Here is a 22,748-nt window from a genome sequence, read left to right as displayed (position 1 = left end):
CTATCCAGATGAGCCTTAAATGACCACACTTGTGTCTAACTGATGGTGCCTAATATGGTTCCATTGACTCCATTTTGGCTGGAAGGGTCCAGAAATTTCTAGCCCAGTCACCTTCAGTTAGGCCTGTTCTGGTTCACTGTCTCAGTGTCCAGCTATAGCCAGTCCACGTCAAGCTCTTTTGTCCTTCTTTGTGCTAAGCAATCCACCTTTATGAGAAGCCTTTGCAGTCATCGACTTGCATCACTATTTTTGTGGTCCAGGAGTGTGACTACCAATGGAAGCCATGCGGACCCTTGTTGTTTGCCGCGTGTCCAGTGTTGTTAGAACAATTGGGAAGAGAACAGGCCATCCACCCCAACAAGTTCATCCATCCTGCTCACTTTGATTGTCTAAATTAACATCAAGCTCAGTTTTGGAGGCCCGTAATGTCCTACTCACCACCTCACTACTTGGTCATTTAAGCCACGTGATTGGGGTTCTTCCTGTGAAGAAAAACTTTCTCAACATTTGTGCAAAATTTGCCCTTAACCAGCCGTTAACCATATCCCTGCATTCTTGTTGAAGAATTTATTTAAAGTAACAGCTGAGTCCCACTCTTTGAATTCCTTTAGTAATTTTAAACACGCTGATCGTGTCATCTCTTAGTCTCCCATCGCTTAAAATGAAGAACTGGCCATATGTGACCATATGTAAAATCAGTTGCCTTTGTGATCAGTTTGAAGATGACAAAACTGCCCTGGTAGTCTATGAATGGCTCTAACTCACACACACACGCACACACACACACACATACACACACACATGGGACATTCGAGGGTAAATCAAAATGTAAAGGCAATTTGAAGCTGACTGGATACAGGCTGATGCAATATAACATATTCGCAAAGGCTTATGGGTAATTCAAACATGCACAGAGCAGCTCTCTTTTGTTAGCCTAGTTGAAGCCTTGGACATTCCGCTACAGGACTGCAACATTATTGAGACAGAGGAAGTGAAACCTGCTGAAATTCATCGAAGGATGTTGGCTCAGTATGGAAGTGAAAACAGAACGACGCAACGAAAAGGTTTATGAATGGGTAGTAAGGTTTAAAGTGGGAAGAACAGGCCTAATGAATGAAGCTCAAAATGGTCGACCATCAACATCTCACACACATGGTGAACGCCTTTATCAGGCGAGACCAACGCATTACGCTGACCATAGCTGCAACACATTTCGATATCAGCTATGGATCTGCACAGGCCATACTGCCCAATGATTTGGGGTACCGTAAATTTTGCGCATGGTGGGTACCCAACCAGATCTGTACAAGCCAACATCCTTCAGTGTTATTTCAGCAGGTTTCACTCCCTCTGCCCAAAGAGTCCTCACTACGCTGCATTACTTAAACAATGGTGCAGTCCTGCATGTTCATTTGACCTTGGCTTCTGCTAGAATAACGGCAGAGTGCTGGACTCCGGTGTATTCAAACTACCCATAAGCCATTGTGAGCGTGTTATATTGTGTCAGCTTCTGTCATCATTTTCAAATTACCTTAACTTTTTGACCAACCCTCATATTATAATTATGACAATAATAACCCTATAAATCTACTCAAAAAGAAGTCAATTAGTAGTTCATCCCCAAAGGGTCGCTCTATTTCCATCCATTTTCTGACCCTGCTGTACCTCAGCTGAATCTCATCATACCAGCAACAGATGAGAGGATGGAGAATGTCTACTCCTCTTTCCTCTTAATGTTAAAAATACGACAGCATTTCAAACTGTAAACTATTTATGGTTCACACTACCTGACACCATCCTGTTGGACCTTTGGAGCCATTGTGGAACTAAAATGTAGCACATTTCAAATTCCTTAGACCCAAACTTTTCCTTAAAATCCATTGGAACACTCTGGATGACCCCAGAGATTTCCAACCTAAAGGTCAATCATGTCAGATGTGGCTAGGTGAAAGATCACCTCATTCAGAATCATTAAGGATCTGACGTCCCCTGAATCCATTCCCAGTGCAGTGACCCAGCAGCCTCAGGACCAAGGTGGAGTCATAGCTTGTGGGGTGGTCCTTTAATTTCAGGCCATCTTCAATGGTCACACTGAATAGGTGAAGATGGGTTGACTTTTTCGACGTTCCTCCAGCAGTCCAGACAATTGTGTCTCTCCACGTGTCCACCTCTTTTCCGATTATCAAGACCATTCCTTCTACTGCTGCACTCAAGTTAATGTCTTGTGTGTTGAATGCTGGTGTCCAGCCTAAAAAGAGACCCAAACATTAGGGGTGTCTGACCACTTGTACACAAGACGTGAGCTCTCCTGACCAAGAAGGACAAAACCGAGACCACTGGCTGCTGTGAACGCACACACAGGTAGAGGGTTAAAGTTTCTTTTGCCCTTCACCAATGGAAAACAGGAACCTACTTCCTCCGGTAATTGCCTTTAAAAGCAGTAATTAAGATGTAAATGTGATGCTTGCATAAGTGAGTGATTGTAACTAGAATTACGTCGGCACGCTGTCGGCACTACGGGGGCTTGTGTCATACAGCTTTCCAATGCGGCCGTTTTTTTGAAAAAGGTGAAATATTTTCCCACAGATTAATAATTTATACCAGCAGAGGCAGAGTAGCAATTACTTACCGCATCGCCACTGCTCACCTCCTTGTGGATTTTTTTTTTGAACATAAAACGATGAGTATTGTTTTGAGGAAGCAAGGCAACAGGAGTCAAACTCCGCCACGTGGCAGAAGGCAACTGGCAGCAATTTCACTGGCACGTGGCTTGAGTCCAACCAGGGTGACAGGATCAGGAGTCCAGTCCTGTCCACCTCCTTAGGCATCTGTGGGATGGTAAAGCCGAGACTTCTGTTCTTTGTGTCCTTGCTGTTTCTCAGTAATGATGCTGTCCCAGATGAGATGGAGGCAAACGTGACTTCCAGAAGAGCACCCCCTCTGTCATGCATAATGACCCCCAAACTTGGTGCCACACTCCACCATGAGGAGACGTGAAACCCACTTATTCACTAGCAGACAGGTGGTCGCTTACTGTGTCCATTGTCCTCTGGAAGACATCAGCACTCACTTCAGGAATGGCTGATCACTTTTGGTTTCTGTGCTGGTCATGCACTCTCCGTTATAAACATTGAAGTTTTTCAAAAGTTTATCACTCGTCAAAGGCCACAGAACTGAGAACAACAAAAATGGAGGTTGCATATAAGGTCAGTGGAAGGGAAATGACATCATGAGCAAATGGCATTCTGGAACCGGAAGTGACATCAGGAAGAGGCGGGGTCTTGATGACTGGAACCGGAAGTGATGTTGAGGTTGTTGTCTGTTGACCAGGAGTGCTTGTTAGGTCGAGGATCTGTCAGGGAGAGGGGAGCAAAAGTTAGAGGGTGGCGCCAACCCCTGGTCTGGCAGGTAAATGCACTTAAACTGTAAGCTGTCTCCTAATCGCATATGTGTGACACTACAAAATAGAAACGTTTTCAAAGCAGAAAGAACTGACTTCATATGCAAAGAACACTTACTGTACATAATGAAATGGTGCTCGGTCAGGCAATGGTTATGTGAAGAACCACACAACCCAATAAAGAACCATAAAGTGCCATGAAAGAAGCAGGCGTGAGTGAGAATGGCTTTGCTCCAAGTGCTTCTAGGTTAGCTGCCAGTCTTTGAGACACTTTAATGTGATGTGATGTTTTTCAAGCTGAAAATGTCCAGTGGCTCTGTGTCTAGAAGAGCTTAGTCCACTGGAAACATTGTGTAGCTTTGGGTTCAGCCGTATGCCACCCATTCACCTTGGTCAATAGTCCAATTGCTCACAGGGTGTATATGCAGGTAATGCCCAAGGTTGTTCAAAAGTTTAGCACTCATCAAAGGCCAATGACTTACTTAATAGTCATGTTATCTCTCCTGAGGTCATTTAATTTGGAGTGGAGTGGTCAATCGGTCCCTACGTAAGGCTATGTCACATTATGAGACTTCTCCAGGGATTTTCTGTCATACCCTTCATTTGCATATGTGGTAAAGTGAGGTCCGTGGCTGATCACCATCTTTTTAAATAAATAATCGCCGCACTTGGGTCTTAGTAGGAGGGGGCATAGTCAGGGCCATCTTAACAACATCATAAGCCCCCCAGGCAATGTAGAGCACTGGGGACCCTGTTTTGATAGCGAAACAGAAACATACATAGGCATCTTAAAAAAAGAAAGTGGGCCCTTATGCTTGTGGGGCCCCCAGGCAACTGCCCGGCATACCCATACATTAAGACGGCCCTGGGCATGGCAGTGTGGCAAGAGCAGTGCGGAAGCAGGCGGTTCTCCACTTTGTGCACAGGTATAGGATCGTCCATGGCCCTAATTGATGCCAGGATCTGCTAATCGACACAGCTGTGCCACATCCCCATTTTAAAATGGGAAGCGCGAGTGCAAGGAGGAAAAAAAAAAGATTGTTAAAGAGAGAAGGTAGGAAGCGGAAGGTGCCAGAGTGAGCGAGCGAGAGGAGGACAAAGCAGGCAGCTGGGAGAAAGAGCATGTGGCCGACACTTAGGGGGATTGTTTGGAATGGGATGCTCCAGCTGAGCTGTTGTGCGGCCCGCCATGGAAAACCAAGAAGGCTGTGGGGGGTCAAAAGGGAATTTGGGAAGAGAGCCCCAGCGTGAGCACCTTGGCATTGGGCACCCAAGTCTTGGTCCGGCAAGTCATGGGATTGCAGGCAAGCGGACCTGAGGAAGGTCGGCTGCGTCTGCTGTTAGGGCGACTCCTCTGCTCCAAGGCCCACACGGGATAAGCAAGGGAGTTGCACCAGTTTTTTTTTTTTTAAATGACTGTTCCTGCCAGTTGTTAACCTCATTTTTAATGGATTTATTTCTTGGGATAATTTGAGCCTCCACCTTTTCACCTGTTTTTATGGATTATTTATTTATTGAACTATGAATTTTGAAGCACTGCACTCTTTTGTTTTTGTTTGATCGTTTAATAATAAAAGCACTGAACACTTTTGCCCCTCATGTGGGACCCTCATTTGTACAGCTCATCCCAGTCATGACTATCACAGGATCGCAGGAATCGTCGGGTAGAGGGGTCCTTTCATTGGATTGGCTGAGCCAGTGCTGACTCAGCTGCGGAATGGCCAATAGGGGGTGGCAGCTGGATGGTTGAGGTCTCCAGGACTCTGAACAAATCAGACTCCTCTTATGTGATATCATCTGCTGCTGAATTCTGCTCTGTACTTGTAATATTTCTATTGCACTGTTATATTGTTTGAGGATTACTTGTGTTCTGTTCTGTGTATTGTACTGTATTGCATTGACCCCCCTTCATTTTGACACCCACCGTACGCCCAACCTACCTGGAAAGGGGTCTCTTTGAACTGCCTTTCCCAAGTTTTCTTCCGTTTTTTCCCTACTAGGGTTTTTCTTGGAAGTTTTTCCTTGCCTTCTTAGAGAGTCAAGGCTGGGGGGCTGTCAAAAGGCAGTGCCTGTTAAAGCCCACTGTGGTACTTCTTGTGTGAATAAATTGTATTGTATCGACGGTGTCGGGTTCAAGAGGCTCCCAAATGAGAAGAGGGAGCATGGAGCCAGGCCCGCACAGTCACAACATAATTTTAGCGAGTAAGTGGTATGCTCTCCGTGACCAGCCATCACGTAGAGTGACATATCAAGCGACTTACCCACAACTCACTCCGACAAAAGAAGATTTTGTGTTTAGTCACCACAGTGGGCTCTGTGTGCATTAGAGCTCACAACCAAAATTCATCCTTAAGTACAAAGCAAATAATTAAGCGACAAGGGACAAGGAACAATGGGTGGTTTGGACAGAAGGACAAGCTCGTCTGTCTGATGTCTCGTGTTTGACATACCATGACAGAATAGAAAAGGGACAAGAGGGCAGAGACTGCAGTTGAACTCACCGTCACTGCTAACCTCTTCGTACGGCTCCAGCTCCATCAGTCAGCACGTTGTTGGCTTTCACAAAATGGAGACTGTGATGGAAGGCCATCATGCAGTCACTAAATTTGACACGTCCAGCACTTTCAGTGGTGCAAACTGTCATTGTCCTGTCATAAAAATCAGCAACAGCAGTCTGCCAGGCTGACAAAACCTCCGACTAGAAGTCACATATACGTCATCGGTTTTAGATGACTTTCCCAGTCATTTTCGGCCGTAGCGTTCATTTACATGATCTGCATGAACTGGAGGCAGTTGATGGTATGCTACTGTGACCCCCCCAGTCGTGTGGTCTGACATATCCAGCGACTCACCCAGACAGGCCTGACTTTGTGTTTAGTCGTAGGGGTGGTCTCTGTGCGTGTGAGAGCTGGCAACAAATAAATGCTCATCTGGAAGTACAAAGCAAGGAGTACAGAACACGGGTGTTTTGGACTTCACAAACAGGAAGATAAGCTCATCCATTGGATGCCTCCTGTTATATGTACCATGACAGAAAGGAAACAGGAAAAAACAAAAGAGCTGCGACTGAACTCGTTGCATCTGTTAACCCTTCGTACAACACCTGCTCTGTCAGGCAAAGTTATTGGCTTTCACAAGCAGGAGAGAATAAGACTGTGCTGGAAGGTTGGTACGCGTTTGTTAAAGCTGACATGCCCAGCAATGCCCACTCGTTTAACATGACACGGTCTGGAGACAAAAACAGCAACTACAGTCAGCAAGTCTGACAAACTCCACTACTGGAAGACACCTAGCGTGACATCAGCTTCAGATGGAGGAGATCCTTCCAGAAATCATAAAGGTGCATTATATTAGGGGTGTGTTTGTTATAGAAATGGTATTGGCAGGACTTTTCATGACCATTCCAATAACAGAAACAGGGACAAACTATAGTGTTCAGCTACTGAAGGGACACCCCTTAGTCCCCCAGGTACTGGGTACGAGGCTGATGACGACTACTATACCATGGCATCATCCATAATATGTGTCAAATGTGTTGCTATGAGGGAGCAACAAAAGGGGGATGATCAAAGTGGAGCGTATGAAATTATTTATCTGGACTTTCACAAAGCATTTGATAAGGTGCCACACGAGAGGTTGGGCATCAAACAACAAGAAGTGGGTGTTCTGGGTGATGTTTGTAGATGGGTGCAGAATTGGCTCAGACACAGGAAGCAGAGGGTGATGGTGCGAGAAACCTCAATAGAAATGGCTGATGTTAAGAGTGGTGACCAGCAGGGTCAGTGTTATTTTTAATATATATAAATGATTTAGATAGGAATATAAGTAACAAGATGGTGAAGTGTGCAGATGATGCCAACCTAGGTGGATTAGCAGATAATCTCAAATGTGTTTAGTCATTACAGAGGGACTTGGACAGCATACAGGCTTGGGCATATTTGTGACAGATGAAATTTAATGAAAAGTAAATGAGAAGCATCACACATAGGAAGTACAAATAGTGTAGTAAATAATCAAGCCTTGACACACACACAGGTTTGGGGCAGCCTTCCGTATACTTGAGAACTGGCTGCAAATGAAAAAAAAAGGTTGAGAAAATGGTCCATACAGACAAGAGTCCAAAACAGAACTGCACCGGTCAGTAAACATGGCGGATGTACAGTTGGATGGCAGGAAGAGGAGGGATCTTAAGACCACAACTGGAAATGACATCATTGGGCTGCAACTTCTGGGGAGGTGGAACCGGAGGTGACGTCTTCATGGGAGCCAGGGGGAATTTCCCGCATTTGTTCTGCGGGGAGACGAGAGAAAGGATTAATGCACTCTGCCACCCCTTGGTCTGACCGGGAATGACCATCTTTGGAGCCCTTTAGCCACCTCCTATGTGCACGTGTGTGACAATACACAAGCGGAGGTCTGAAAATCGAGAGTACACCTTATGAGAAGGATTTAGGAGTTGTAGTGGACTCTAAGCTATCAGCTTCCCGACAGTGTTCAGAAGCCATTAAGAAGCGCCCTGATGTGTGGAGTACAAGTCACAGGAGGTTCTGCTCAAGTTTTATAACACACTGGTGAGGCCTCATCTGGAGTCCTGGGTGCAGTTTTGGTCTCCAGGCTACAAAAGAAAGTCCAGAGAAGAGCAACTAGGCTGATTCCAGGGCTACAGGGGATGAATTATGAGGAAAGATTAAAAGTTTAAGAAAAAGACAATTGAGAGGAGACATGACTGAAGTGTTTAAAATTTTGAAGGGAATTGGTACAGTGGATCGTGACTCTTATTTTAAAACTAGGGGGTTCGCCCCCTGCTCACTTCACTCGCCAATCCCCCTTTTCTGCACTATGCGGCAGCCACTTCACGTCTCAGCTACTCGCGTTGTGAAGAGAGGGGCTGAACGCACCACCAGGAGATGCGGTCACTCCTCTGAAAACCCCTCTTAAACGGTGATACAATGGAAAACAAGTCCAGTTTAATTTACCTCCTCTTTGCTCGATCAGCTGCTGCCGTGCCATGCTGTGCCGTGCCGTGCCGTGCCGTGCCGTGCCGTGTGATCTGAACCTCGCGCGGCGCTTTGAACATTTAATAGCCTGTACAGCAGCTGTCCTACTCTTTGTCTTTTATTTCCAGGTGTGGTTAAATCTCTTGGTGCAAAGTCTCGTCTTGCGGGACGTGAGTTCTTGATATTTTTTAGTTTATAATTTAAAAACTAAAAAATGGAATAAATGGAATAAGAATCTGAAACTCTAACATCAACACATTAAAGTTCAATATATTCTGATAACAATGAAACATATATATGTAGGTTTTAAAATAAGCCTGATTTAAAGTGTGACAAAAAAACATGACCTAAAAATGTCACATAAAATCATTGCACAAAATTGTTGCACTTTTAGGCTTAGGATTTTTTATATAGAGAGTAGATGAGTTCATCAAGAACACGGGGACACAGTTGGAAACTTGTTAAGGGTAAATTTCACATAAACTTTAGAAAGTTTTTCTTTACACAGAGAACCACAGACACAAGGAATAAGAGACCAAGTAGTGTGGTAGACAGGAGGACTTTAGGGACTTTCAAAACTCGACTTGATATTATTTTAGAAAAATTACGTGGACAGGACTAGCAGGCTTTGTTAGGCTGAATGGCCTGTTCTTGTCGTGATTGTTCTAATGTTCGAAAATAAAGCAAAGTTCTCCCGACTGTAACTGCACATTGAGGCTTCACAAAATGCAGAACTGTTCCAAAGCCCCCCACCCCACCTCAGCTCTGGAGGTCATCATGTCATCATGTCTCCAATGAGATCTGAAGTGTCCCTAACTCACACCCTGACCACACACACACACATACTTGGCACTAGAGATGATACCCTGCGCAGTCCTGGCCATTAGATGAGTGGCATTGGCAGGAGTTTCGGTGGCCTTCAGTCTCCTTCATTCCAGTCCTTGACCATCCCTACATGGTTCACAACCTGATGGAGGTGCCCTGAGCCGCTCCTGCGCAGACAGCTGCCAACACACCTCCTAAACAGCTGCTCAGGGAAGCCCGCTTGCTGTCCGCCCCCCCCGGGTCGACTCCCGTGAAGACTCTTGGCCCTTCATGAGTCACAGTTCTCAGGGACCCGAGGAGCAAAGACAGGCTGTAGAAGTTTCCGGTGTAAAGTCGAGTTACTCTTCTGACTATGACACGTCTGGAGGAACACCTGGCGGACAGAGGCGGGGCGCTGCCCTCAGGTGACTCATCGGACTCCCCTCTGTGACTCAGAAGCGCTGAAGCTGCGCTCAGGACGTGTGAGCACAGATGAAAAAGTTTCTTCTGAACCCATCGCATGTGCCGAGATTTGGGGAAAGGTGGGGGATAAGGGGCTGACCGCAGAAAGCCAAGTTCAAGTTCAAACATAAGCAAATTCTTCTTTCATTGCTGGGGTCCTCGTCTGATTTGCACAGTCCAATACAAAGAAGGGCTGAAAGATGAAGATTGGAGATTAAAATGTTTCAAGTATGCCAGAACCGAAAGTGCAATGAAATGGGCCTCCGTCCATGAAACCTACCAAAACTGCTTTGTTCAAGGTGCCCAGTCAGGCCCAAGGCATCCACTTCCAAGCTGAACGTGATTACCGCTCAGTTGATGTTTAAACGTCCCCTTGGGAAAGTCCAGATATCCTTGCCAAATGTGCAGCACGTTCATTTTGAGGTGCCCAGGCTCTTATTACCAGCTGTTCTGATGTTCATGAGAAAGGTAAATAAGGAAAGAGATTATAGGAAATTACACTCATTAGGAATAGCTACATGTCTGACTGAAACCCATAATAAAGACTTTTCAGACAGGCCTTTAGCTTTCAAAAATACAAATCCCTGCGCATGTGCAAAGTGAAGTTCAGTCGGAGAAGCGAGCGCACTGCCGCCATTGCACAGTCGTTCCGCGTGGCATGGTGGATGAGGCAGTGGACCGGACGTCATGAGGCTACTGGTTCATCCCTCGGCAGAGTGACTTACAGCGTGGCACAGCGGCGCCTCTGAACCTCCCGGGTATGACTGGGCTCTGTATATAACACACCTTGGGATGGCATTCACCACTAAAGGAGATAGACAGAAAGAGAAGAACAAGTTGGTCTGCTAATTTATTTTGTGTAACCTGGCGGCAGAGCTCCTACATGGCATAAGCAAGATAAAAAAACTACTTAGACCCCATAGCCAGTTTTGGCCCCCAACCCACACCCCACAAAATGGCCATACTGCTTAGGGTTATAGCGTCCTTGGTTCAGCCCTCACCGCTGACTCACTACAAGACCCCAAGCAGAACTCGTAACTTGCCGAAGGCTGCCCTGAAGACCCCGGCGATTTTCATATTCAGGGTCAGTAATGTCTCTTGAGGCTGAAGGAGCAGCTTAGTCAGAATCAGTTTGTCTAAATATGAAAAATATGTAAAAAGCAGCCTGAGATGGTGCTTGTTACAGAAAGGCACTATATAACAGAAAAGGTTTAAGGCTGAGGAAATGTTGTGTCGCGCGTGCGTGCCGGAAGATCGCCTGTCAGGCTCAGACAAAGGTGTGCAAAAGGGGACCTGAATGCCAAAAAATGCTGTCTGTTGTCCTCTGTAACTCTGAGAAGCTGCCCGGTGAGGACACCTAAGCCACGCCCCTGTTCATCTAAGCCACGCCTCCTCCAGTCAGGATGACATACATTAGAGGGCTCCCAGAAGATGGCACCTCAGTCTGACAAATGGAGCTCCCTGACCCAGACCCGCGCGAGAGAGACGATCATTTTCAGAAGCCACAGAGACTGACAAGACATTTGTTACTGCCTTATTTCTGCTGTGCCACTCCACGCTCATTTTGTTCTTACTTTTGCAGTAAATGGGGTGGCCCGGTTGGCACCCCAACTTTTCTTAGCCTCTCCTCTCCCTCATTTGCTCCTCACAGTGGTCTAGTGATGTAGATCTTGAAGGGTAATTTCTGTGTTTGCATCACAGCCCACTTTGTGTGCCTAAGCAAGTCACTTCATGTGTGGAAGTATTAATATTAGCTTGTCATGTTCTAAACCCACTTAATCCAGACCAAGGTTGTAGGGAGTGCTGGAGCCTGTCCCAGCTGGCATAGGGCGCAAGGCAGGAGCAAACCCTGAACAGGGTGCCACCATCCGATCGCTAAACACACACATAGGGACAATTTAGTGTCACCAAACCACCTCACCTGCATGGGGAAACATATAAACTCCACGCAGGGAAGACCCCAGATGTGAACCCAGGTCTCCTCACTGCGAGGAAATGTGCCACCGTTAAAAACTAGCTTACAGTTATTACAATTCAGAATGCGGTAAGACAGCCAGAGATGCAGCATCTGAAACTCTTTGGTCTCTAATACTTTGTTTTATTTTTCCTTTCTGTATCGTCTCCTTTAGCGTCTGCCCACTGATGTAGTCCAGCGCTGATTCCTTCACTGTTCAGGGTGGGGATGACATATTTAGGGGAAGGAGGTGTGCCTGCTGGCTAAATTGTTGGACTACAACTCATGAGACTGCTGATTCAGTTCTTATCACTCATCACATACGTACATAACTAACTAACTAACTTCACCTGCCGTGAGTCTCTTTGTAAAAAGGGTCCAGAGCCGTGTAGCGGGTAAGGCAGGCAGGGCCCTGCATGAGGGGACACGTTGACATTTCACTGCTCTTGAAAGTGAAGGTGCCAGAGCGGCTCTTCACAGCGACGTCCATCTCCGATCCTGGAGGGCCGCAGTGGCTGCAGGTTTTCATTCTAACCAGTGACCAGTGTTTGCTGCTAATTAATTACTTTTTCCTTCATTTTAATTGACTTAAACAAACAAATTGTTTCTTTTGTGTCTTAATTAGAAGCCAAACAATACAAAATGAAATTTGTGAGAATAAAGAAAGGTGAAGGTATTAGTAATGTTGATGCGCTGATGCCCACAGACCAGTCTGATGGCGCTGTGGCAGAATGAGAGCACCAACTAGCCATGGAATTAAATAATGAATGAAATTAACGGGCTGGAGTGGAACTGGCTGGAGTTTGAAGCCCCTGAGGAGCTGGCCACCCATTGGCTCACTTCACATCTCGCTTCTATTTGGCTGCCATTTAAGGAAAAGAAGCAATTCAGAGAAACGGTAAATAACAAAGGTGATTAAAATGAAGAGAAATGAAGTCACTTGCTTACCGATTAAGAAAGTGGCAGGAAGGAAACCGTGCAGCCACTTTAGGGTCGGACTTGGACACCCCTTCACATAGGGGAACCATGGTTGGTCTCCAAAAGCACCATCCTTTATGTGAAGATTCCAGAAAGAACTCATTATTTCTTTTGACCCCTAACTTCTTCTTCTTCTTCTTTCAGCTGCTCCCATTAGGGGTTGCCACAGCAGATCTTCTTCTTCCATATGTTTCTGTCCTCTGTATCTTCAACAGGTTCCATAAATAACGATAACAGATTTGTGAAGCACCAATGAGTTAAAGGCGCACACAAATCACACAGGCTAAGCTCAGGTTTTCAGGATCCATCAGTTGCCTGCCTACCATACAATAAAGATTTCGGTTTGGTCCACCTAGAGGAAGATTCTGCAAAGCTAAAAAGAACCAATTTCACATGTGAAGATCCCTCCAGAGCATGAAATGGTGCCTTGTCAAGTAGTAAACCTGCACACAACCCAGTGAAGTGCCATTAAAGAACGAGTATTCATGAGGGAGTGGAGTAGAACTTTGGACAAGGATACGGGATCAGTCCATACAGGACCCACGGTGTGTCCCACACTTTGTCACATAACTTCCTGCTTCAGCAATACTCTAGAAAAATATGGAAACACGTACACGGGAGCAGGAGAAGTTTTAAACGGTGATCCCTATTGAAAGACGCTATAATGACAATGACATCATAAAATGTTACAATGACAATAAACAATAAACTGATACAGCAAAGCTTTTTGTACAGTTTAGAAGTGATGCCATGTTTTCCTTGCTTTTAATTCAACAAATGGGCTAATGAACCGTCCTCTGCTCCAAGGTGACCAATTCCACGGCTTTCAGACTTTATAAAATGGAGCTCACACGCTTACAAAGAGGGCAAGAACTGCCCCTCAGATTACACCCACCAGGTGAAATTACACCTGCTAGATGGCATACATTAATCATTAATAAAAACGTTCTTCACAAAATGCGGTTTACAATGGACCCCGGTATTCAGCAACCCAAAGACCGCACTAGCCAGGGCCACTGCCAGCGTTAAGGTGAATTAAACCTTAGGCGTGGTGGGACCAGGCACATGGGAGAGCTACTGAACAGTCGGTTGGCATACTAATAAGCTTGGCCAAGGGTGCATAATAACCTGGCACTGCCACTAGCTTTCAGAAAAGCAGACTTAAATACATAGAGGCTGCTTCTGTAGACTAGTCGGCATATAGAAAGAAACAGAGGACACTTGTGTACAGACGTGCAGTAGTGTCATCATTTGGTTTTGTGAAGCACCTTGTGATGGCATCGTTTATTAAAGACTGGACATTACATGGATTCATTTCCAAAATTGGAAACAGAAAACAAATGGTTGAGGTTGGTGATTTACTTAGGTACTGAATTCATTCAGACAATGGCGGACTACATTGTGGTGTGGTGGTTAAGCCTTTGGGCTTAAAAACCCTTGAGGTCGAAGGTTCAAAACCCACTGAACTGAAACAGGGCACTTCACCGAAACAGGGCACTTCACCAGCCTGTACTCCATTTGGGAAAAGCAAAGGAAATGGAACCAGTTGTGTGTCAGACATTGTACAGTGCCTTGGGTAAAAGTTGTCAGCCAAATCATCCATTATCCAACCCACTATACCCTAACTACAGGGGTCTGCTGGAGCCAATCCCAGCCAGCACAAGGCACACGCACAGACACACCCAAACACCAAGTACACACTGGGGACAATTTAGAATCACCAATGCACGTCTTTGGACTGTGGGAGGAAACTGGAGTACCCAGAGGAAACCCACACAGACACGGGGAGAACATGCAAACTCCACGCATGGTGGACCCGGGAAGCGAACGCAGGTCTCCTAACTGCAAGGCAGCAGTGCTACCCACTCCACCGTGCCACCCCAGCCAAATCATAAGGTATAATAATAATAACTTACATACAGTATAGTGTTTTACCTTAATGTAAAGGCATTTTAATGACTCGCAAGCAAACGCCAGTCCAGTCACTTATCTGCAGGGCTCCACTTTGAGACAGAGTTGGGGCGGGGGTGTTAACTGATGATCAGAGTGGAAAGGCGCTATAAAAATGCAAGTTGAGTTATGAATTCTAATCTATAAATCAGGCGCTGAAATCTCCACCACTGACTCACATTTTGATAGGTCGGCTGTTGAACTTTTGTGAACATTGGTGCCAGTGAGACTTCTAAGTGTTTTCGGATGATAATATAATATAATAATAATAATAATAATAATATTATTATTATTATTATTATTATTATTATTTTATTATTATTATTATTGTTATTATTATTATTATTGTTGTTGTTGTTGTTGTTGTTGTTGTTGTTATTATTTCCATATATATAGCACTTTTCTCACTATGCTCAAAATGCAGGGAGGACCCAGGAAGCAAATCCATAATCTCCTTTCCGCAAAATTACCTTTAACGAAAATGGTGCTTAATTAAATTTATTATTTTGTATAACCATCTCGAAGACATCAGAGGAGAAGAAAACAAAATGATTTTTTTTCTCATTCGTTTTTATTAATTTGAAGAGGTCGCGCTTACGTCTGCACCGTTAAGCATAAGGCAAGAAACCAACGTGCAGGCGACAGACCGCGTCCATCATGGACAGCAAAGCGATTATAAACACCCCTGTTAACCGAAAACAGAAGTCTCGGGGGGGTGAAGGCAAACCGGAGTGCCTGGAGAAAACCAAACCGAGGTAGGCGGCGGCATGGGATTTGAACCCGCTATCCTGTTCCTGTGTCTGGTGCAACAGCGTTAATCATTCATATACGGTACCGTTGTCCCCAATGTATCATTACTATTATTATTTGTAATAATATTTATTATCATTGACTTAGTGTTCTAAGTTATTTTGCCGAAATAACGGGATCAGCCTACAATCGGAAAGATGAAAACTGTATACACGCGATGAAGTTTCCCATACTTTCATATTTTTTGTTCACGTATTAACACTTCAAGGTAGATATTTTGAAATGCTCCGCGAAGACCGAACAACGCCAGTCTGGTGTTATAGCCTGTCTAAGAATTAACAGCTCTGAAAAATAATTGAATGAATTTGTTCAGAATTGTCAGGAGATAAAAAGGTTCCAATGGGCGACCAATAAGCAAGATTGTTCTGCACGCGTGACCACAGCGGCTGACCGTCGAGCTGTCCAAGTCTGAATCCTTCCCTACGCCAGATGCGGTCGGGGTCGGCTTCAGCTCCCTGCCATCCAGTGCTGGTAAAGTAGCCCTTAAAAAATGAAGGTGTTGGCACCCCAAAGTGCTACATTAACGTGATGGGGATCGGCTGCAGCTCCCTTTGATCCCAGTGCTGGTATAGTAGCCATAAGAAGATGAAGGGGTTGACATTTCAAATCACTCAGTGTGGTGGGGATCGGCTGCAGCTTCCTGCGATCCAGTGCAGCTGAAGCAGCCGTAGGAGATGAAGTGGGTCACATCCCAAAGCAGCGCGTTCGTGTACAGGTATTTCCATCATTCAATAATATATGATCTCCTCCTTACTAAGTCATTTATGGGGTGTCTTCTTAAATAAAAAAAAATAGTTGAACACTTTTAACTCCTTCACCTCGTGCGTGAATGATTCAGAAAGAAAGAAAATGCTTTATTATAACATTTTTCACACAAACAAGCAATCATCCTTCCTGTTACAATAGCGCTTTCCTTGGAAATTGCGCTCAAGTACGCCGCCATCCTCAATACTTAACAGTGTGTGGTAATTTCTAAAATGACATTGGCATAATGTGAAGAGCTCAAATAAAAGTCGCATCTTCGAATCGCTAACCGTCTCAGACTCTCGAGAAAACTTCCGTGGCCACAACGTATGCAAGAATCAAAGAGGGGTCGCGAATTCAATTTGTAGAGATTTATTTCTGCGCTTGTGCATTTTTGTTTATAGCTTTTTAGATATTTAATTACAATGAATAATGATTTTGATACAAGATAATCGTCTCATATACATAACTCACCTCTGATTATAAATACACAATTTTTCAAATATCGCATTAAAGATGCTATTTTAAATAAATAAATAAATAAATAAATAGTGGCCACGCAGAGAGTTCATTATTTTGAAGGGTGTACAGCACAGCTAGAGGCTTGGGTTACGCGATGCCGTCACTGCCATGCCAGCCCTGATATCTGCAATGGCTTTGGGGAGATGGCAGCTGCAGATCAATAGCTCGCCTCGCCGGAAGCCTTTCCATCTCTCATGTCGGACACTGATGCTACCTATCAATAGCAAGAAAAGGCGGTCTCAGACAGAATAAAGGCAGCCTCTCCCCACTCGCTGCTCTGCTGAAATGCTGATAAAACATCTCGTACCTCGGACAACCACAAATAAACCACCTGAGGTGTCCATACCTTTCACGGTATAATGAAAGATCTTTTTTTATGTTTGTCACTGCAGATACAGCGACAGTCACGTTTGCCTTTTTTTCTTCTTCAATGTATTATTTCCTATTGTAAACAAACCCTACTTGGAAAGTTTCTGATTTCTTCAAGATGTTCCGAATACGCGCGTGCTCGTGTGAAAGAGATGAGAGCCTCGTGTGGTCTGGTATCATGTTGTGAAAAAGTATCCGGCAATTGTGTGCCATTTGTCAATTGAATTCCTTTCCGTCTTTAGCAACATAAAAAGGCATACACCCCTGGGGGGAAAGGTGACCCCCTCAAGCCACCGACCACCGGACTAAGCCGAGCGGGTGGGCAGCTCCTAATGCCTCTCATATACGTGCACAGCTCTTGTTTGTCGTTATCTCCAATTTGTAACCGGGATTTATTAAGCAAATGTGTGAGATGAAGTGCACGAATCCGGTAATTCGGCATACGCAGAGTAAACCGCGCTATACTGAGCCGCTCTTTTGTCAACAATGAGGTGTAAATGTGAGCGATTTTCCCGGATTACCATTTCCACAATAAATGAGGTTACTTACTGTTTGAGGGACGGATTTCGACTGGAACGGCTTCGTTTCTGCATTTCGGAAGTAACACGCAAGTGTGAAGAAGCACTGTAGGAATTCCTTTACCAGCCAAACGAGAATGAAGTGTCTCTACCATTACCTCAAAAATAATAAATATGGATGTGAGGCCGATTACAATGCGTGTTACATTTGCAACTAGTTGATTACCTTCCTTAAGCGAACAGTTACACGGGTGATGTCTGTCAAACCGGGCGTCTAAAGCACAAAATCATTCCCCGCAAGTTACCCTCAATGAGACCCTGAGCGGCTACACTTCACCTGTTTGCCCTCAACTTTTGAAATTAAATTCTACTATGTATGCGTGATTTGTAAGTCGCTTTGGATCAAACTGTAAGCTTTAAGGGTAAGGGTAAGGCTTTGGACTTCAAACCCTGAAGCTGTTAAGTTCAGACGTCCCTATACTGGCATTATGTGACCCTGAGCAAATCACTTCACCTGCCTGGGCACCAAAGGTAATGGAGAAGCACGCAGCTTTGTTCTTGGGATGATGCTTCCTTCAGGCGCTATATAAAACATTCAGACATAATGTGTATCTGAATGTAAGGTGTTCCCTTTGATTTTGCACTTGCAGTGTGTCACACTATCCATCCATCCATTATCCAACCCGCTATATCCTAACTACAAGGTCATGGGGGTCTGCTGGAGCCAATCCCAGCCAACACAGGGCGCAAAGCAGGAAACAAACCCCGGGAAGGGCACCAGCCCACCGCTGAGTGTGTCACACCAGCGTAATTTAAACGTTGCTCGTGTGAATGTTGATGTGTCTGTAAACTAGTATGTAATATGGCGTCCCGTCCCTGGTTGGTTCTGCTCGTCGCTGCCTTTAAAATTTACGGCTTCCGCTCAAAAAAATGAAGGTAGGTGATCACTAAAGCAAATTTATTTATATAGCATCGGCCAGCACTTCGTTTTTTTTGTTTTTTTTTTTTACAGTTTCCGTAGAAGTTAAGGACAGACATCAGCTACAACCGATCATGAACTGAAAAGTTGGGATGGACGTCTGCAGACATTACAGTACAACATGACGCTCTTCAGCAAAGAGTAAAAACATCAAAATAATGGCAGCGTTTCAACTAAACCCTTCCCACTTTTTGACGTCCGAAAAGAGACTTGATGCTTTTACTGGAATAGCAATGAAATTTATTGGGCTCACACCTCATGAACACACAAAACATAACGGAACCCAATTTAGAACGAAGTTTTGAGATTTTGCGCAGAAAAGTGCAAAGCATAGAAACACGATAGTACCAAAAAATGTACGCGTTTCTCTCCGGTGAAACTTGCCCGCAGCGCTAATCAGATACCCGCCTGCCCTTCTCTATCATATCGAGGGCATTTTTAATATGTCCGGCTTTCTTCAACCCAATAAGCCGAACCTTCCAAACACTTGAATCGCCCGGACGGTTTTTAGTATACCTGCAGCCTGTTCGAGCCGTGAGAGCCGTTTGGTGTGCTCTGCCAATCAAGACAAAGTAACAGGGGAGGCTGACAGCAAACGGAACACATGGCAGCAGTGTGCCAGAAACGACGCGAGAGTAAATATAATGACGACATATTCATATAAAAAAAAGAAAAGAAACAACAACACGGACGCCCGCCAGGTGTAACCACGAATGCACGAAAAGCAAAATCCTTCATCGGCAGCCGTCCTCTGTGACTTTCATTCTTGACGAGTATTCGAACTGGAGTCCGTTAATAAACACGCGCCCAACATTCAGTGTTAGTGTTTGGTGGAAATATAACTTGTTTCGTTTTTAGAGAATTGTTTAAAATGAGCGATCTTTTTTTGTTATTTGTTTTTGTTAATGTTAATCCTAAGGCCTTCTGTATTTTTCGGCTGCCACCATAACGCAGCAGTAGCTGCAGCAGCAGCAGCATCTGCTATCTGCCGTGTGCGGCGACAGGCGGAAACTCAGCCAGGCGACCAAATTCCTTCAAAGGCGCGGGTTCGCCAGGGCGGCCTCAGCGGAAGGCGAGCGTCCTGGAGTTCTGAGAAAGGTGCGCGTTTGCCTGTCGCCTTGTGAGTCTCGTGACAAGCCCGGCTTTGTGTTTTTGGGGGAATGTAGGTCAGCTTGAAGCACTGGCATCCCGTCTGAACACAGTCTCTCTCGGTGGCTACCTTGGTACTGTTATTGTCATTACTGGTATACAATGTGTGTTGTTTATAACTTATTATGTTCTTTTTTATATGTGACATTGTGTTGCAATAAGCTGCTCCACTAAGTTAAATTCCTGTACATTCAGTAATGGCGAATAAAGGTGATTCTGTTTTGCAATATTATAAATATTTAAACTCTGGCCATTATAATTGACAAACGGATCTCTGCATTTTTAATTATTTTTTTTCTTGTTTACTCGTATAAAAAACTGGCACCAACAAGCAATCAAAATGAGTGGCTAGCAGTTTATCTGTAAGTAATCTTTTGAAATTGCAGCATTGTATGGAAATGCTTTGTCAAGATTTAAATTAACCTACAATGACACCAACTTTGTAATTGAATTAAAGGGTCCCGACAATAGTGGGCAATCGAGATGAAATCTAAAATAACAATGGATTTCTGTTTTTTGGTTTTTTTTTTCAAATAGGCACTCCAGGCGTTTAGCGAATGCGTCTGTTTGCAACTATTATAAAAAGAACGCGCAAGCTTAATCAGAATGAAAAGTCGCTTCATTTTAAGTTCGAAATGTTTGCCATTTTTGTTAATTTTTTGAGAAAACAGTACAAGCATCTTGAGTTTTGCTCCTTTACTGAGTACATTTGCTGTTTAGCACATAACCCGAACGAGATCTTTAAATGTTACTAACACACGATCAAATGGAAGACACTCTGAAATCCGATGCACATAACATTTATTAATTGTTGCACATTTATACATGTTTTCCGCCAATATTCCTTATATTTGAAGCATAATGGATTTTTATAAGAGCACGAGTGTGTGTGTGTGTGTATTTAATTAGCGTTTGTGTGTACAGGCCACTAAGACGAAATAAAAGGACGTGAACGGAGAGTTCAGCGTCTTAAAAAAATACTTCTAAATACCAAACGAATTGCTGCCTGAAAGCAACGCGCATCGATGCTTTTATATTTTTTATTTCTGTCACATTTATCGGCCATTCACTTAAAAAAAATAGAATAATAAAGTGTATGTATGGATTATTTTTAAGAAGGTCTACATTATACTAACAGGAAAAATAAAAGTACAACCGAGAACACAGGAGAGCAATCAGACATGAAGCCCCTGTTAACGAAGAAAGAAAAGTAGCCCTATTGTAAAATTACGAGCACATTGTCCAAGGGTGATTCGTAAAAATGAAAAGGAAATGGCTAATCTGCTTTAGTTTAGGCCTACTTATTCAAGTGTAAAACTGATTATACGCACTGCACTACGAGCCCTACTCAGTTTTCAGGGGAAAAAAAAATAATAATAAGAGTAAAACTTGAGATTTTGTTTCTTCCTTATCCATTGACCACATTTTTAAAAAGTTATACACAATAAAAGATTCCCCCTAAATCGCCGCATTTGGTCTTCAGGTGACCATTGTATATAAAAAACATTTATTTAGTTACACGTACAACCCTATAAGCGGGCTGGCCAAAGCTCTGCGCCCAAATTCATTTTGCCCCTAGTTGACCCATATTGCTTATGATTCAATTATGTGGTCAAAAGCTATGTGTTTCTGAGCTATGATCAATTATTAGCTGTCAGTAATAATGGAGAAGAATGGAACGAAGGACCCCCCTCCGGTTAAAATACATACAAGCGCACTCACTTGACGTATTGATCATTTCGCAGAAAATGACCACACGTCCCCACATGGATTGCGATTGCTGTGGTGTCTTCTGCAATAACGTGAATAGATCTCTCACTATAGAGGAGAGTCGGGACATTCTGCTCGTAACAATGCGGCGCACTACAAGGGGTGAAGGAGTGTGTCCTGTTTTTACATGCGTTTTAAGAAAAGTGCGCTATATCAGCATCCCGGAGAAAAACGAATTAGTGAAACGATTTGGAAATCGGGGGAAACAAAGCAACATGTGAAGCCTCCTCCCAATTCCATTTTAATTCAATGCAAACGTCCCCTTGTTGTCATTAATCCGTGGTCGTTAACACTGTGTAGCCCTGATTGTGTGGCGCTGTCAAGGAGTCTCATTTCAGATGCTGCTGCTCCTTCTTTTTTTTTTTCTTTCTTGTAAGCTGCTGATCAACCCTGTTTACTCTCTAGCAGACATATGCAGCAGTGGGCTCGTCACGGAATTAGGAATATCCCCGTTATGACATATAATTATTATTACCAGGATCATTTCAATAGATACATGCACAAGAAATGACATTTTCTCTATGGGCAGGATTAATTACTGCTGACATTGTCAACGCAAATAGTTTAATTTTCCTTTTCTATATAATGTATTCGCTTGACTAGATAGATATATAGATTGTATTTGCGTATTATGCGGTTTCAAAGAAAATGTGCGCCATTCCAAATAAAGCAAAATGTCGGATTCATACAAGGAGTATTTTAAAAAAAATAATCATTTAACACCCTTGAAGACATCGCGTAAATTACACCCATTTTTAAAATGTATTTTGAAATATTTTAATTAGCATTGTTTTAAATCACGTGCACAATCGAAACAATTATTTTTAACGCATTCCTTTTAATTATCTGTTTCGTTCTCGTTCCTTTTTTTTAAGCTTTAATTTAAAAATGTACTGCGGTGTAAAGAGCGGAGATAGGTAAGGGGGCAGCCGGAAATATATCCATCTTTGCCTGAGACACTCTTTAAATATTCAGTGAGAAAATAATGGTATGTGAGCAGTCACCTATAGAGCGTTATTATCTTCATTCTTCAAAATCAGCTAAACTGATGGCTTCGTTTGTCTTTTCAACATTAAAAAAAATCTACTGTATAAAATACTGCTGGTAGAAACCCCTTTCCTTTGGAAAAATGCTAATAAAAGTGCTCAAGGCTTTCACACCACCAGATTTGATGCATTCAAATAATTAAACGGTTTAACTATATTCGTTTCCTTTTTTTATATTTTCCCGAGTTCTTGGAGGTGTGATTAATCCATTTTGCTTTGGATAAATAATTAAAAAAGAAACGATTATAGGCACGCGTAGAAGACGACGGCTTGGATGAAAGACGAGCAGTTTCTGC

The sequence above is a fragment of the Polypterus senegalus genome, chromosome 9, assembly GCF_016835505.1.
Source record: "Polypterus senegalus isolate Bchr_013 chromosome 9, ASM1683550v1, whole genome shotgun sequence".
NCBI classification, from domain to species: Eukaryota; Metazoa; Chordata; class Cladistia; order Polypteriformes; family Polypteridae; genus Polypterus; species Polypterus senegalus.
Note: the sequence above shows the minus strand (reverse complement) of the source record.